General features: G+C 35.3%; 1 protein-coding gene across 2 annotated transcripts in view; it reads right to left on the bottom strand.

Annotated features, from left to right (window-relative positions):
* LOC150107036 (protein archease-like) overlaps positions 1 to 8,263 on the bottom strand; it is a 42,208-nt gene extending 33,945 nt beyond the window's left edge. For both annotated transcript variants that reach the window (XM_090393390.1, XM_090393391.1), the window contains exon 1: positions 8,135 to 8,263. The gene's annotated coding sequence lies outside the window, so the exon portion shown is untranslated. The remainder of the gene's footprint in view (positions 1 to 8,134) is intronic.
* Between the last annotated feature and the right edge of the window lie 9,423 nt (positions 8,264 to 17,686).

The following is a 17,686-nucleotide window of genomic DNA, read 5'->3' as shown; positions in this document are numbered from 1 at the left end:
GTATTAGAACGACTCTTTGCTTTAGTTCAGACGTTAGCTATTCAAAATTTATCATTTCGAGGAACAAATGAGACATTGTTTTCGCATGGAAATGGAAATTTTTTGAAATTTGTCGAATTTCTAGCCAAGTTTGATCGAATAATGAATGAACATCTTCGAAGAATAAAAGATAAAGATGCATATGTGCATTATCTTGGAAAAGATATTCAAAATGAAATAATAAACATCTTCCCAATGCGATAAAAGAGAAAATTTTAGAATCTGTTGTTGCCACAAAATATTATTCCATAATTATTGACTGTACATCCGGCATTGGTCCCACGGAACAAATAAGCATAGTACTTCGATTCGTAGACGCTAGTAATAGCACGGTTTCTATAAAAGAACACTTACACTTTTTGGGACTTATAAAAATAAAAAATATACCACTGGAGAATTTTTATCAAATGAAATACTAGGAACTGTAGACAAATTTTCATTACCAATACAAGATTTACAAGGTCAAGGATACGATAACGCCATGAAAGGTGATGTAAAAGGTGTGTAGCGACGAATTTCAAATATTAACCCGAGAGCAATGTATGTACCCTGTAGTTCACATTCATTAAATTTAGTAGTGAATTGCACTGCTAATACTTTAGATACCAGAGCATTTTTTGACGTGGTACATTGTCTATATGTATTTTTTTCTGGTTCAACTCTATGGGAATACCTCAAAAGACACAAGTAATTTTACACTCAAACCAGTCTGTGATACACGATGGGAGAGTCAAATTGACTCATTAAAGCCCCTAAAATATAATTTGTCCGAAGTTTGCGAAGCACTGCAAAAAATATCTCAAGATGATAGTTTATGTGGATTAAGTAGAAATACCATGAAATTAGATGCAAGTGATCTTCTTAAAACTTTAAGGAAGTTCAAATTTATCACATCCTTAGTAATGTGGTATAATATACTTTTTGAAATAAACTTTACAAGTAAACAACTTCAGAATACAAGCCTTGATATAAATGGTGCCATAAATTGTATTAATGATAAAAATTTAATGAAAATCCAAAATAAGGATGAATTTGAAAAGTGCTACAGATGTGGAAAAAAAAATCGCCGAGGTCTTAGGTGTAACTCCTAATTTTGAACAAGAAAAAGGTAGACTTAGAAAAAAAAAAAGTAACAATTTGTGTATGAAGCAGAGGATGAATTCATAACAGATTTTAAACAAAAATTTAAGGTAGATTTTTATTTTTCAATTATTGATACCACAATTGCATCTGTTGATGAAAAATTCAAGCACATGTCTACAATTAACGAAAAGTTTGGTTTTCTTTTAAATATATATGATTTTCAAAAAATTACTTCAGCAGAACTGCTTAAAAAAATGTTTGATATTGGAAAATTATATTGACGAAACAGATTTATGTAGTGAATTACAAATAATAGCAAGGCGAATTCCAGAAAATACTCTCATTAAACGACTCACTGTCCTGTCATATATATGCAAAAATAATTTAGAAAATAGTGTTCCTCGAAATTAAAACTTGCAAAAACTTACACTTGCTCTATGATGGCGCAGAAACGACTCACTGGTCTAGCAATATCTATAGAGCATGAAATTGCATCTATAATCAATATAGATGAATTAATTCAAAACTTTGCCAAAGCAAAAGCCCGAAAGATTAATTTTTCATAATTTTTGTATTCAAGATTAATTTTCTTGCTATACAGATATTAGAAGTAATGATATAAGTATGAAAATGTATTGGTTTTGATTAATAAATTTTATATATAAACTTTTATATATAAATGTTCTTAATGATATTTTTATAAATATCCACATGTGTAGGAATACGTGTGCTTGTGTGAGTATGACAAAATATATATACAGCAATCCCTCGATTAGTACACCCAAATGCAATAATTGAATATAATAACCTATGGGAAAAAGTATAATTCGTTTCTCAAATTTCTTTTTTGAACATTTTTTTTTTTTTTTTATAAAAGAATGAAGATATGTCTCGGGGCCTAGTTAAAGGAAAATCACGAAGCTGGAAGACAATAAAACATATTCAGAATATAAATTTTATTATTCTACTTCTTAACAAAGAATTGAGCTAAATTTTGTACGAAAAATATTATATCCCGCCACTTGTAATCGGCTTGCAGGCAATTTTTATGATCGGTCATAAACAGCGGAATTCTCTTTCCTGATTGTTGAAAGATTTCGGTATGTGAAAATTAACGATAATTCATGGATATTTCCATGTGTAAAAATATGCCACTTGGTCACTGACATTTGCTACACAGATGTCATTTCCTTCAGTTTTGAGAACAGAGGATGCCACTGATTGTTACAATCCGCTTGCAGGCAATTTTTATGACCGATCAATAAACAGCGGTATTCCCTTTCCCAAATGTTGAAAGGTTTCGATGTGTAAAAATTAACGATACACAAATATTAGATGTTCTGGGTCTGAGCTTTTCGACATATTCTCGAATATTATTCTCCTCAGAATATTTCCAGTACAAAATATTTATTCATAAAAAATGCCTCAAAAACTAAAATGACAAATTCCAGGAACTTCTCGCGGAACACAGTTTGGGAAACCCTGGTATATATACATAGTGTACATGGAAGTAGTGTAGTATGCCATTAAAAATAACTGTAAAATGTTTTAAATCGGTAACTAAATTAGTGAGCGATTTTTTAAAATAATTAGCCATAAAAATGTATAGATAGAAAATTTTTAAAATCTGTAACATTTATTTTTAAGATGTATATAGGCGCACTAATCGAATTTAGGTATCGAAAAAATGACACACTAATTACTGCATAGAGACAATGTATAGGGGTGCCTAAATTTTCTTTGCCCAGGGGTGTCAGATACTCTCGCACTGGCCCTGACTTAACATGATTCAAAAAGCCATATAGAAGTATTTTTTTTAAAATCCAATGATGTGTCAAAAAAAGTTGGGGTTTTATGAAATGTTGGTTTGTTTTTGATTTATGTACTACAGAATTTTTTTTGCCAATACAAATTGTTTAAATGAGATCAGTAGCAATGCCTAGACAAATTTTAATAGAAATGACAAATTTAAAATTCCACCAAGCCACCAGTGAGTACAGTGTGTTTTCATGGTGATGACAAGGATATGTTAGAATAGAAAGGGTCCAGAGAAGATTCACAAAGGTAGTCAGTGGTCTTTGGAATGTGGAGTATGAGGATTGAGAGAATGTAAGTTGCAGAGCCTCGTGAATAGGAGGAAGGGGGGGGGGGAATATGATTGAGACATATAAGCTGGTTAGGGATTGTTATCAGGTAGACATGGAAGAGATTTTTCAGGGGAGTAGAACAAGAGGCCATTGCTGGAAACTGTATAAGGAGGGTGTGAACAGAGGAGTGAGGAGCAGGTTCTTTGCATGGAGGGTGAGTGGAATGCATTGCCTGAGTATGTTGTGGATGTGGACACATTGAATCAGTTTAAGGCGCAGTTGGATGCGCATCGTATGCAATAGTATGTACCTCCCACGATGAGTCTCTGACTCCATGGAGGTCAAATGTTAATAATAATCTTTCTTTTCATCCTTTGGCTTACAACAGTAATATACTTCACTCTGTTATCACTGATCTCACACAAGATAACCTGAACTGCATTATCACCCATTCTCTGCATTTCTGCTAACTTCAACCTTTGTTCATTGCAATTCTTCTGCTTTCATCAGTAATACACAATCCCTATTCTGTCTCTGAAAATATAACATTCTCCATGTTTATATCCCTGTAACTACATCATCCACCAACGAGTAACTTTGGCTAAATAGAAATAACCAATGTCAAATACTTCAAACTTATTTCTGATTATTATCAGAAACTAGATTCAGCATTTTTTGTTCATTCCTATTCTCATACTTATTTGTCTGATGGGTGCCTACATACATTCACATCTTCAATATATCTCTATTTTCTGCACAGTGTACTAGGTGGTTGACACTGGTATGTGAAAGACCAATCTGGACTTGTGTTGTTGTTTACACAACATATTATACAGATCTATCTAGACATACTGTTTGGCTAATGTAGCAAAAGTTGCAAGTGCATAGAATTTTGTAGATCTCATCTAAGTTTCCTTGCTGTGGGTGGGGGAGATCAGAGACTGCACAAAAACCTTGAAATCGTTGTAAAGTGAAGTAAAAGCTGCTTTTATATAGCTTCAAAGCAAAGACATGATTCTGTTAGGAAATCACAAATGGGATGGATAATCATAATCTTGCCTTTGAATTCTTGCTTGTTAATTGGCATCTTAGGTGGATTTCTAAAATCTTGTTGATTGTCTTGAGCCCATATCCATTAAGGGACAGGATATGTTTGAGGTAGTTAAGTTCTTTATTTCATTTGATGGTAGTGCCCCTAGAGATGAAACAAAAGTTTCATCTCTAGGGGCATTACTGAAAATGCTGACAACAGCTATGTGCTTGCTAAAATGTCCAAAAGGTTCTATTACTAAGTCTTTAGTTCATTCAGTAAAGTGTAAACTGCTTTTTTTACATGCTACAATTCTATTTTCTCAAAGTGTGGCATAACCAGTCAAGAAAGATATTTTGACAGGATGGAGGGAGGGGAGAGTGTCTGATATCTATGATGGGTCATAAAGGTACTGCTGGTCTGGGAATTTTTTTGGGCTCCACAAATTCAAGGAACCAAAAAGTGTTTCTAGATAAGGCATTTTTTAAAACTCTTACAGTTAAAAAAAAAATTGTTCCAATTGATTCCGGTATTTTTGTTTAATTTATCATTGGCATTATTTTTATTTCACAGATTTATAATGTTTATATATCATATAAACATTATAGGGAGGGAGAAGAGAGTGTCTGATATCTATGATGGGTCATAAAGGTACTGCTGGTCTGGGATTTTTTTAGGCTCCACAAATTCAAGGAACCAAAAAGTGTTTCTAGATAAGGCATTTTTTAAAACTCTTACAGTTAAAAAATATGTTCTAATTGATTTCAGTATTTTTGTTTAATTTATCATTGCATTATTTTTATTTCACAGATTCATAATGTTTATATATCAATCTATTTGACTTATCTTGCAGATATCTATTAAATGTTTTATTTTATTTATTTTTCACCTATGTGCACTTGCATAATAAACTGCAAAAGAATGTTTGCAGTGCATGGAAAATAACCAAGGGATGTTGACAGAAGTATCAGACTGCATACCCAAAATCGGAAAGGGTAAAAGTGGTTGAAATTAGATTGATAAGTAGTATTATTAAGCAAAAAAAAAAAAAGTGGATGTATATGGTTAAAAAGCTGAAGAGCAAGCTCACAAAGAGTAAAAAAGGATGCCAAACATGGTGAGGAGAGCAAAATCAAATGACAAGAGAAAACTAGCAGGCAGACCAAAAGAATCCCAAATAGTTTTTTGTTATGTGGAGAGTAAAGGAGGATAAATACAGAAGGATAACTTTAAAAGATGCTGATAAGGAGAGGACAGAACCAGAATTAGTGAGTGATCACTTTGTGTAGGTATATTTATCTGAGTGGAAATCCTGCAATGAGAAAATGTGACAGGGACTGATGCAAGATTAGAGGTAGAAGAACTGAAGGTTCTTTAAGAAACTACAAAATCTTAATGTGAATACTGCTGTAGAATTGGATACAATATCGGTCCATATATTACAAGAGGATGCAAGAGAATTGGCAGTGCCTGTTATCAACAAAGGAGTGGAAACAGGCTAAGATAGAGATAGCAAGTTACAAACCATTCAGTATTTTAGGAGTTGTAGAAGTATTGGAAAAACAATTTTTTTTTTTAATATACTTATTATTACATAATCAGAAAACCTTGCCCTAGAAACTATCAGCTAAGCTAATGCTTTTTTTTTTTTTTTTTAAATTCCTATATAGGAATAAAAAAAAATAGGGCTAAATGGCGAGGCTGTTTAGCCCTATCTAACTTTTTAGAGACTGAGTGGGTAGTTCAATCGCCACTGGCAGCCAATCAGAGATAGCTGGTCTAAGGCTATCACTAATTAAGAGACACACAGTGAAGAGAAACGGCTCAACAAGTGCTGCCATCTCGTGGTCCCTAACACAATATATTTAATGTCTGAAATAATGCGAGTTCTACGGCCGATTTTCTTGAGTTTATGGGATGAAAAACCAGAGTTTCCGGGAGAAAAAAACCCGCTTGCCCATGCCAGAGATTGACTAACTCGGGAACTGGTTGAAAAAAGGCTTAGAAAAATTTCCTCTAGTCGACGACTAGATTCGAAATAAAGTCTTCCTTCGTGCGGTCAAGCGCCTTGGTGTGCAAACGCCACATCCACTGAGTCCTAGAAACTAAACAGACATTTTTTAATACATTTCAGATTTCCAGCAGAAAGCAAGCCAGTGGTCTTGCAGGGCAATGATATTTTATAGATAGCCATCATATAATACTATATATTATATGGTGACCAGTGGTGTGCCACAGAGCTATGTAGTTATTTAATTTGTACATCAGTAATACAGGGAATTACACTGGGCAAATCTAATTACTTGCTGATTATTCAAAATCGGGAAGGACAAACTTAAGTGATTTAATAAGATCCAGCAAGTTAACTTAAATAGACTATCAATGAGGAAAAAAAGATAATAGTTGTCAATTTAATGTGACCAGGTACATAGTTATGCACTTTGGGACAAAAAATATTGCAAGTTGTGTATTACATGGAAAGCTAAGATTTTGGAAGTTATGGTGGAAAGGAATTGAAGTTCAAAAGTGAACAAAACAACTAAAAGGATATTTGTATGTTGAACATATTAACAAGAAGAGAAAAGGAAGTTATCAATTAATTCACATAGCCACAAGTGAACTACTATGGTAGAGATTTGGTTACCCGGGTTTCTTGGTGAACATGGAAGTCAGATAGGATTCAGAGATAACTAAAATCGTGACTGGTCTACACAATTCTTCCTATGAGCACAGGCTGTAGGTTGTAAACTTTTAACTAAACAGCAAAAATGAAGAGATATAATAGAAACCTAAGTTATAAATTTTTTATAAAGTAGATATTGAAGATACTTTCCAATATGTGATAGGACAGGAAAGAATGGGTGGAAGGGGGTCATCTGTGGAAGTTGTGTAAGAACATGGTTAGCAAAAGTCACAAGGACTGGATTTTTTGCTTGGATAGTGGTGAATTAATGGAATGAGTTGTTAGAAGTGGTTCTGTAAGTGAATAAGAATGGAGATACATACATATTATATTAACAATGGCTAGCATGAGGATCTCACAAATTGGTCTTTGGACTCCATGAAGATTTCACTGTAACAATAATAAAATAATTGTTTTCTTTCATCCATCTGCTCACATCTTATTCTCTGAGAGAATAGTAAGACCATTTAGACCCTAACTTTTTTGAAGGCTGATAGGCAAGCATTCTCCATCCTTAGCCATCACTGACAGTGACATTCATAATCATCTTGGGAGAGAGGGCATGGCAGAAAACTGCCACCAGCACTATACATTATTGTCCAAAATAGTGCAAGTTCTAGAGTTGATTTTTCTTGAAGTTATGGAGTTAAAAACTAATTTCTGGGAGGGGAACCTTACTTGCCTATAACAAAGATCAAATAACAAACATGTCTCACTCCAGAAAACAAATTAGTCTACCATGTAAAGTCATCTGCAAACATCTATGCGACAACAATGGGTTTCTAATCCTTGGCTTATTGGGTAGAATGCAGAAGCGCAATCCACTCTATTCAGACAAACAAATGAAGAGTTTAATTTGTTCTCAGTGAACCAGGGCCATCTGTCTTGAAAGATTTAAATCTTTAGTGCTTCTATCAAGGATTTGGATCTCCTTTTGGCTGTTATGTGCTACAAATATTTTGCAGAATTTGAGAAACTATGCACAATGCATATCCAGATAATCTTCTATGCAGTCCATGTAAACATAAATTCAAAATAATGTCCGTGTTTCAAATTCAAATAGTTAAAGCATTCTTATTATTTTTTTAGCAGTATTATTAACTCAGCACATAAAGACATTAACTATTTTAATATAAATAAAACTAACAAGAATAAATATTACTGAGGTTATTCTTCATATAATATAAATAAAGAAGTGCAGTGAGTAATTACCTGTTCAAATGCTTCAGTTAAATCATCACCCCCTTAACAGAATGTAAGTCAAGGAAAAGACAGTCACATCTAAAAAGCTGCCACTAATATTTAAAATGGAGACATATTGTAAAACTATATTATAATATTCTCTTTATATTTACTCATTATTATATGTTCTTGTTATATCTACTTATATTGTTCTTATTTCCTGATATCTACCCTTAACCAACAAGATACAATGATAGTACTGTAGTACTATCATGATGTACTTAATTAGGTATTAACAAGTTTCTTCCAAATTACACTGTTATTTGTCAGTTTTCCAATATAGACAATCTTACATTTTTGACTTTTTGAGGTGACAGCAACATTATCTCCATACAGGCATAAGACTCGTCACAGGAGGCTCATAAAAATCCATTATCTGCACAATGCATATAGAGTCATCCCTCGACTTATGTTGGGGTTCCATTCTATCTGGCAGGAAGTAAGTCGATACATTAAATTAACAGAGTCATAGGGGTTAGAGACTTAACCGTAATAAGTATACTGTCATTTTAATTTTTAAACCTTATAAAACTATACTGTGCATTACTGCCACTATAAAACAGGAGAATAATCACCATAATCCCAAATCTTCCTCCACAATCACATCTTCATTACCTTTCCTATGTGAAGTACCAGGCTGTGGCTCTTCTGGTGTGACCTTTGTTTTGTTTTTTTTGGATAAAAATGACCAATGTGTTTTGCTCATTCCTCTTTTTCTTTTCATCATAATGCATTTGTTTATAGCAAACAAACACATTATGTACTTTCCTTTCTACTAATAAGTAGTGTTCAACATTGGGGTCCATGTCCTCAGCCATTTTGAAAACATTTCTGCAAGATCCTTCACTGTGAATTGTTTAACTACCTCTTCTTGTTTCTCTATTCCCCTCTTCCTTTTCTCGTTCTTCCTCTTCTGAAATATGTTCCTCTAGTTCAACCAATTCTTCATTGGTCAACTCTTCAGTTGAAGAGTTGACCAATGAAGGGGCACTTTATATGAGATGAACTATGTTGTCATCATTCACTTCGACATTCAGATTGTTTGCTAGGCCCACTATTTCTTCACTCAATTTACAAAGGTCTTCATTTTTTTGAAAACTTCCAAAATCATGCACAAACCTCCTTAATGTATTTTTCCATATGCCAATCATGGTTTAGGAGGGACAGAGAGAATAAAATGGGGGAAAGGGGTGTTATTGATGATAGCTGATGAACTACAGCCAAGGAGAATTGAAGTTGTATTGCAGGATAGTGAAAGGAGCTCATTTGAGGCTATTTGGTGTGAGATTGAGACTGGCAGAATAAAATATACAGTTGAGTGCTGCTATAGACCAGGTGATGGAATAGATGGTGGAGAAAGTATGCATAAACAAATTGATGAAATGAGTGGAAGAAGGGTAATTATTATGGAGGATTTCAACTATGGTAACATTGATTGGAAGGAGGAGAGGACACATGTGAGGAAGGAAATGGATTTTATTCAATTATTAAGGGATAACTATCTGAGACAGCATGTAATTGAAAATACTAGGGGTGTGAGAGTGCTTGACCTGGTAATAGCGTCTCACAATTTGACTGTAATGAATATGACCATGTTGCCACCTATTGGTGAGAGTGATCATAAGGTGGGTGACCTGGGAGGTGGCTAAAGGTGTGGAATTTTCGATTAAGACAGGGTATATGTGGAATTACCATGCTGGCAAGTTTGACAAGCTTAGGAGATTGCTTGGATCAGTGCCATGGCATGTACAACTGCAAGGGCTGGATGTCGATAGAGCACGGGAAGTGGTCAAGGAGCATTTACAGGAGGTTATGGCTGATTGTATACCTAGGGTCCGAATAGTAAAACAAGTAGGGGTAAAATGGATGAATAACACCATTAAGCTTGAGCTGCAAAAAAAGAAACAACTGTGGAGGAAATTTAAAGAAAGGGGGTGACTGCAGGCACACGAATGGTATAAAGTGCAAGTCAGAAGGGTAACGAGTGTGGTAAAAACAGCAAAAGCCGATTATGAAAGGAAACTAGCTATGCAAGCACAAGAGAATCCGAAACAGTTCTTTCAATATGCTGCAAGCAAGGAAAAAAACTGTACATGGCAAAATGATTTTAAGGAATGACGATGGTAAAGAGGTCACTGAACCAGTCGATATAGTGGAGTTACTGAGCGTGCACTTTGCAAAAGTGGTGACATTGAAAAAATGAAGGAACCATTAGTTTATACGGGAATTGTGATGAATGAAGTGGAGGTGAATAGTCTACTACAGAACCTTAATGTGAATACATCTGTGGGATTGGATGGTATACCGGCACGGGTCTTGCATGAAGCGGCTAAGGAATTATCAGTGCCCTTGACCATGTTGTTTAATCTGAGTCTCGGGTCTGGTTTAGTCCCGAAGGCGTGGAAAGAGGGGAAAATTGTTTCACTGCATAAAGGAGGATCCAAGACTATGGTGTCAAATTACCGACCGATCAGCATATCAGGAGTCGTTGTCAAGGTCTTGGAGAAAGTAGTCAAGGGAAAAATACAGGAATGGATTGATGAAAATGAGATAATGTACAGGGGACAGCATGGCTTTGTGAAGGGTAGATCATGCCTCAGTAACTTGCTCAAGTTTTATAACAAGGTGACGGCTGAACTGGATAAGCGTAATGGGTTTACAGTGATACTGCTGGACCTGGCAAAGGTGTTTGACAGGATACCACATGGAATTCTAATCCGTAAACCACAACATATGGGAATGGATATAGGGTTGGTGAGATGGATAGGTGGGTGGTTGATGGAGAGATATCAAAGCATAGTTTATTCAGGAGTAGAGTCCAAAAGACGGCCTGTGACTAGTGGTGTGCCGCAGGGTTCTGTTCTTGGACCACTGCTGTTTAATCTGTTCATTAACGATATAGGAAAGGATCTAAGTGGAACAGTTCATTTGTTCGCTGATGATGCAAAGTTGGGTAGGGCGATAGGGAATGCAGAAGATGTCAAAGTGTTGCAGGATGACTTAGATAGATTAGAGTTCTGGGCTAAGGAGAATGGATGTCATTTTAATGTGACAAAATGTAAGGTTATGCATTTTGGGGTGAAAAGATTAGCAGCAGTATACCACATTGGTGGAACTGTACTCCAAGAGATTGATGAGGGCAGGGACTTGGGAGTGTTGGTGGATAGGGAGATGAAGTTTAGGGGCACATTGCAAAAGTAGCTAAATCAGCTCATCAACTCACTTGGTTGTTGAAAAATACCTTAATGAGTAGAAACAAGCAAGTTATTGTACCTCTGTACCGAGCCCTGATAAGACCTCATCTCGACTACTGTGCCCAGATTTGGTCACCTCAGTTCCTTCTTGATGGGGAGGAGGTGGAGAGGATCCAGAGGCGAGTGACTAAGATGATATAGTTCATTCCAGGTCTATGGAATGAACTATATGAGAACAGGTTGAAGATTTGTGGGTTGCAAGAACTAGTTGATAGGTGGAAAATGGGAGATATGATTGAGACATTCAAATTGCTAAAAGGATTCTATAGGATTAATTCAGAGGATATTTTTGAGATCAGGACTGGTGGTGGGAGAACTAGGGGACACCTATGGAAGCTGGGCAAGAATGTGGTTAGCAGGGTTCTTTACTTTTAGAGTGGTAAATGAGTGGAATAAGCAGCCAGAGTCTGTTGTGGGTGCTATGACAGTGAGCGAGTTCAAGGCAAGGTATGATAGATACTATGAGAATGTCGAATAGTTGTGTGGACATGATATTTAGGGCCTCCCTCGATGAGTCTAAGGACTCCCTGGAGTAGCCCGAAATAAGAATAATACATTGAGAGGTCACTTCGTCCCAAGCCAGAGCAATATTTTTAATAACATGATAAATATTGAAGGTTTTCCAGAATTGCAGTCTGATTTCCTTCAATGGCTTGTGAAAAAGTTCTCTGTAGATAAGCCTTAAAATTGCAAGAACTCCCTGATCCATTGGGGTGAAAATCAACAATGTAAGGTGGATGACCTGGAGTATTATCTAGAATTAATAAAATTTTAAATTCTACATTTTCTTTCACACAATAGCTTTCCATTTCACTAGCATAACAGTTAAGGCATCCTCAAAGAATTTTTGAGTCATCCACGACTTCTTATTGTTATGATAATGAACTGGAAGAGTAAGCTTCCTAATGTTTTTGAAGGCTTGTGAATTCTCACTGTGCCATATCACAGATGGCTTCAGTTTATATCCAGCTGCATTACCCTCTAACAGAATCGTAATAAAGTCTTTAAGAGCTTTGAAACCAATAGATTTTAGCTTTTTGTGGGTGAATGTCTGCTCAGGCATTTTTTTCCAAAACAAGGGAAGTCTTATCCATATTAAATATTTGCTGTGGCAAATAATTTTATCCAATTTCTCCACAAACTCCTTGACAGCCTTCTCATCATCACTATTTGCAAATTCACCATACATTTTCACATTATGCAGTGGAAAATGCTGCTTGAATCTCATGAACCAACCAGAAGAAGTGTTGAATTCGTAGTCGTAATCGGGCCCTGCTTTCTCCTTCAACATGTTGAAGGGACTTACCACCTTAGCAGCTATGGTCATAGTGCTAATGGGGTATTGCACTTTTGGTTCATGTCCTTTATCCATGATGCAAGTAGTTTTTCCAAATCATCGATGGGACCTTGTAGTTACTTTGTCACTATTGTCAATTTAATGGTAGCAGATCCTTTCACAGCCTCTACGATTTTATCCTTATTTTTCAAAATGGTCATTACTGTAGAATGAGACCATCCGAAGTCATGTGTAATCACATTGATGGGCTTACCAGCTCCATGTTGCTTTATAACTTGCAACTTCGTTTCAAGATCAACTGCTCACATCTTTTTCTGATTCTTCACCTAGGTCTTTTGATTGGATGTGGAGGGGCCGTGTTGCACAAAATATTGTGAAATATTTAACGATAAATACACAAATGAGCTATTTCCCAAACACAAAATCAACAGAGGAACTGTTGAAGACACATGCCGATTGCTGAGGGAGGTTGCTGCTGAATGCACTATTGCCACCGTGCATGATGCATTGTTGCTAAATAGAAACCTTTTTACTTTACGTTCGCTTGTCTTGTCCGAAAGTAGAGTCGAAAATGTTATTTATTCCCTTATGGGATCAAGAACGTATCTTCAAGTGGGTGTAAGTCGAGGGATGACTGCATTATATTTCTTCGCTGACATACTTGCAACTCCAAGAAAGCAATCTAGTTCTTACATTTTTATTAACCATATTCTTACTCGACTTTCACACAATATGTTACTCCCTTAGTAACACATTTCTGACTACAGTCCTATTTATAATTAATAAAAATGTCGGGAAATTAAAATAATTATTTCTAAGTTAATTGTAATTAAATGGCAATCCAGGATCTTAAATCTAATATAACAATTCTCATGTTAAATTAGGACACCACTTTTGCTGTAATAAAACTATCTATACGAAAAAATTTTTTTCTCTGATGTTTTTTCTCATAAACAGAATATAGCTTTGATGTAGTTACTTTATTTTATTTTTTTTTTCACTAGAGGTTCAGGCCAGTAGAATAACCGTTGATCATGTCATTGTCTCGTTAGCATACTATGTGAAATGTACTATAGCTTGTCTCTCTCTCTCTCTCTCTCTGTGTGTGTGTGTGTGTGTGTGTGTACTCCAGATGATTACCTTAATATGAAGGTCGAAATGTCAGGAAATTAAAATAATTATTTCTAACATGGTTGTAGTCTCCATAATTTGTCTGAAATTAATTCCTCATTTGCAGCAATGGAATTCAAAATTTAGGAAATATTTCTTTTGATGAATTACTGACAACACTACAGGAGAAGGTCAAGCAAAATGCTGACAACAATTCACCCAGTAAACTATAATCCAGAAAACACTCCTGATCCATAATAGATTACTCTGAACCGAATTATCGTATTCAAGTAGCACTGGTCGCAAATCAATTATCTCAAACAGATGTCATTTCTCATATCAAAATTTTCCATTATATTCAATTAATCAATTAATATTCATTATGCATAATATATGCACATATGAGTGATACAAAAATAGAGAGTCACCAACAACGTCCTATGGCTGAAAAGACCTGAGTTCAAATAATCCCATCAATGACATGGATATTTATAAGGGCTTTTCAAATGAAGGTAAGTTAGTCTTATACCAGAGGCAGCAAGGATTTTTCAGCTTCACAGACCTTGCCGATAGTATAAATCACTATTACAGTACTAATCAGGTTTCTATAAAAACAAGCTATTTGGCTGCAAGCCACTGAGCTTAACATGCTGAGGAAAGATAACAATAAGTATAACATTAGTTTATATGACTATTTAAAGTAAGCAGGTATTAATGTTTATCTCAATTTTTTTAAGATAAGACAAGTTATTTTCAAGATTAAGGCATTGAAGCAGATAACCTGTGGGCTTCAACAACACAAGCATCAGAACTTCTTCTAAACCAATTAATTCAAAGCCTTTTACATTTCCAAAAGATAACATATCCGAAATATCCTGGGATAATGTGCAGTGATGTTGTCCAGCTGATATCAACATGCCAACACCACCAAGCATAAAACTGATACATCAACAAAACTCTTAAAGAGAGAGTCACTATGATATCAAGTAATGATAATAAAAGAAATATCTAATATTAAAGACATTCTTAAAAAAAAAAAAAAAAAAAAAAAAAGGCTACATCAGAACAATTAACATCTCAAATAAACCATCATATGCTCCAAGACAACAACTTGACAACCACAAAGGTGCAGTTTCCTTACCTTACATTAGAAATGTTACAATCTGCATAACAAAAGTTCTATAACAACATAATTTTAAAGCTGCCTTTCAATCGCAAATACAAAAAAGCCTTCCTGATATCAAGGTTGCAGAAACAACCCAATCAGCCAGGAAAAGACCAGGAATATACAAAATCTATTGTAATTGAAGCATTTGTTATGTTGGACAAATGGGACTAACTGAAGAAATCCATCATAAAGAACATATCAAAGATGTGGACACAAATGTGGAGTAGCTTTTCACACCACCAATGAAAATTGTCAAGTCAATTGGCAACTCGCAAAAATGCCATATACAGAGTTCAATAATTATGTGTTAAATATAAGGAAGCAAATGCAATGACATGATATATGACCCAGCATAATAAAAACCAAGGCCTTATCTTAAATTAGCTCTGGGCGACATACATAAAGGATCTATAAATTAATGAATTAGACTATGTCCAAATTAATGAATTAGACTATGATTAGTCCAAAGACTCACCAAGGGAGGGCACCTACCCTACAACTCTCCGTCTCCACTACTTCATCCACCAATCACATAAACCACTACTACCATCATCGTCTACACCAACACCATCTACTGTCCATTACCACCACTAGTATTTTTTGTTTGTAAATTGCATGTGTTCTGAAGGCTGATTTGTCTGTATGTGGGATGAAAACCCGAGTTTCCAGGAGAAAAAAAACCCTGCTAACTCACCTTCAATTGAAAATACCCATATAAAAATTCCTCCCATGATGACGAGAATTGAACTTAGGCCTTTTTCAATCGAAGAGCACAACGTACTATCATTCTTCCAATTGCACGCTACAGAAAGTAAAACATAACAGTTTATAATTCAGAAATCTCTTTGTAAAATACCTCTTTATATTTCTGTTTTGTCTCAATCTGAAATATCCAATAAGGTTGTATGAAACCAGTCATTTTTTTAGTGTTTTATATTTTTTATACGGTTTTTGCCAGCAATTAATTAAAAAATATGGATACAACGAGCCACAGGAATTTTAACTCAAGGAATTCATCACCATCTAAAGATATCCACACCACAGTAAGATTTTAACTCATAACCTAAAGCCTGCCAACAGGTTATGAGTTCAAAGCAGAAGTGCAATCTTAGCCAAGCAAATGTATATATATTTGCATCATTAAGTTCGAATTCAGTGCATCAATAATAATAATAATATTATTATTACTACCACTACATGGACATCTTCCTCGAGTCCTAAGACTCATCCTGGGAGGCCCACACTAGCCACAAAGCCTATCATACCTCTCCTTAAAACTCATTTACAAACAGAGAAATAACAAATGTCTCTGGGAATCCAAATAAAATCATCAACACTCTCCAAGGGAAAAAAAAAATCTAGTACTTATGCCTTCGATAATCATATTCCTGTTTGGGTAATCCCTTGTTCTCATCTCTCTAATCATGTATTGAAAAATTTTTTCAGCATATTTCAGAAATTTATCTATTTCTATCATATTTTCTGGTTCTTCTGCTGATCAACCAAACACAAATCCTTAGAGAATTTGAGAATATGAATCCATAGAGAATATGAGTGTGCTATAAATTAAAGATACCAAGAAATTATATACTTGATTTAATCTTTCATCCAAGTATAAGCAAATAAGTTTACACCTGAACTATTTTCAGGACTGGAGCAACTCGTATAAAGAAGCTAATGACTTCACATCACTTGCCTTAGTATCCCATAATGCAAAACACATCTCCTTGCAGACATTTATAATGTTATGCATTATGGGAAGGGTCACTACCCAGACTGGCTCAGAACTTTATTGAGGTCTCATCAGTGGGAGCCAGACCCAGAGGTGATACTACGGTTGAAGTAAGGCAGAAGTTATATTTTCATATACAAGTAGCCAAAAGGTTTCACACTTTATTAAAACTTTCTCTAATCCAAGTGTGCTCAAAAGAGCACACTTGGATTAGAGAAAGACCAATTCTGTGATACGAGCTCTTAACTTCAACTCTGCCCACCTACACTCCAAAATTCCTAGCATCATCAGTTTCTTGCAGTCAAGCTCAATTTATGTAATACACAGCTCATAGTTTTATCATTGAGAAGGATTGTGGAAGGGAAGCTTGGTGAAGAACAAGCTGGATTCAGGCAAAACAGAGGCTATCAGGATCAGATTTTCATTTTACGACAAATAGTTGAAAAATCATGAGAATATAACAAAGATCTGTATTTAAGATTTGTAGACCTGCAAAAGAAATATCGCAAGGTGCCAAGAGAAAAGCTATTCAAAACACTACTGTTATATTGTGTCAATGGGACATTATATCAAACAATCCTTAGTCCTTATTTGAGTTGCAAGTCAATAGTCAAAATTGAAGGAAGTACAGGAAGATGGTTTGATGTTAAATCTGGTGTCAAATAAGGATTAACATTATCCTCTCTGTTATTATTATTATTTGACACCTCCAGGGAGTCCAAGGACTCATCGAGGGAGGGAGGGCAGATGTTCTACAACACTGTCTCCACCATTCAATCACCAACTGACCGCAAATACACCAATGCCACTGGTATTTCTACAGACATCGATGCCCACGGCAGGATTCGAACCTGCAGCCTTTTAGCTGAAGAGCATATATGCTCTCCACTCGGACAACAGGCCAAGTTATTATCTATATGGATCACATTATGAAGGAAAGCAGTATTATACCTGAAGACGT

The sequence above is a fragment of the Typopeltis vanoorti genome, chromosome 5 (genome assembly GCF_054136105.1).
Source record: "Typopeltis vanoorti isolate ZY-2024b chromosome 5, IOZ_Tvanoo_1.0, whole genome shotgun sequence".
Lineage (NCBI taxonomy): Eukaryota > Metazoa > Arthropoda > Arachnida > Uropygi > Thelyphonidae > Typopeltis > Typopeltis vanoorti.
Note: the sequence above shows the minus strand (reverse complement) of the source record. Positions and strands in the feature narration are given on the sequence as shown.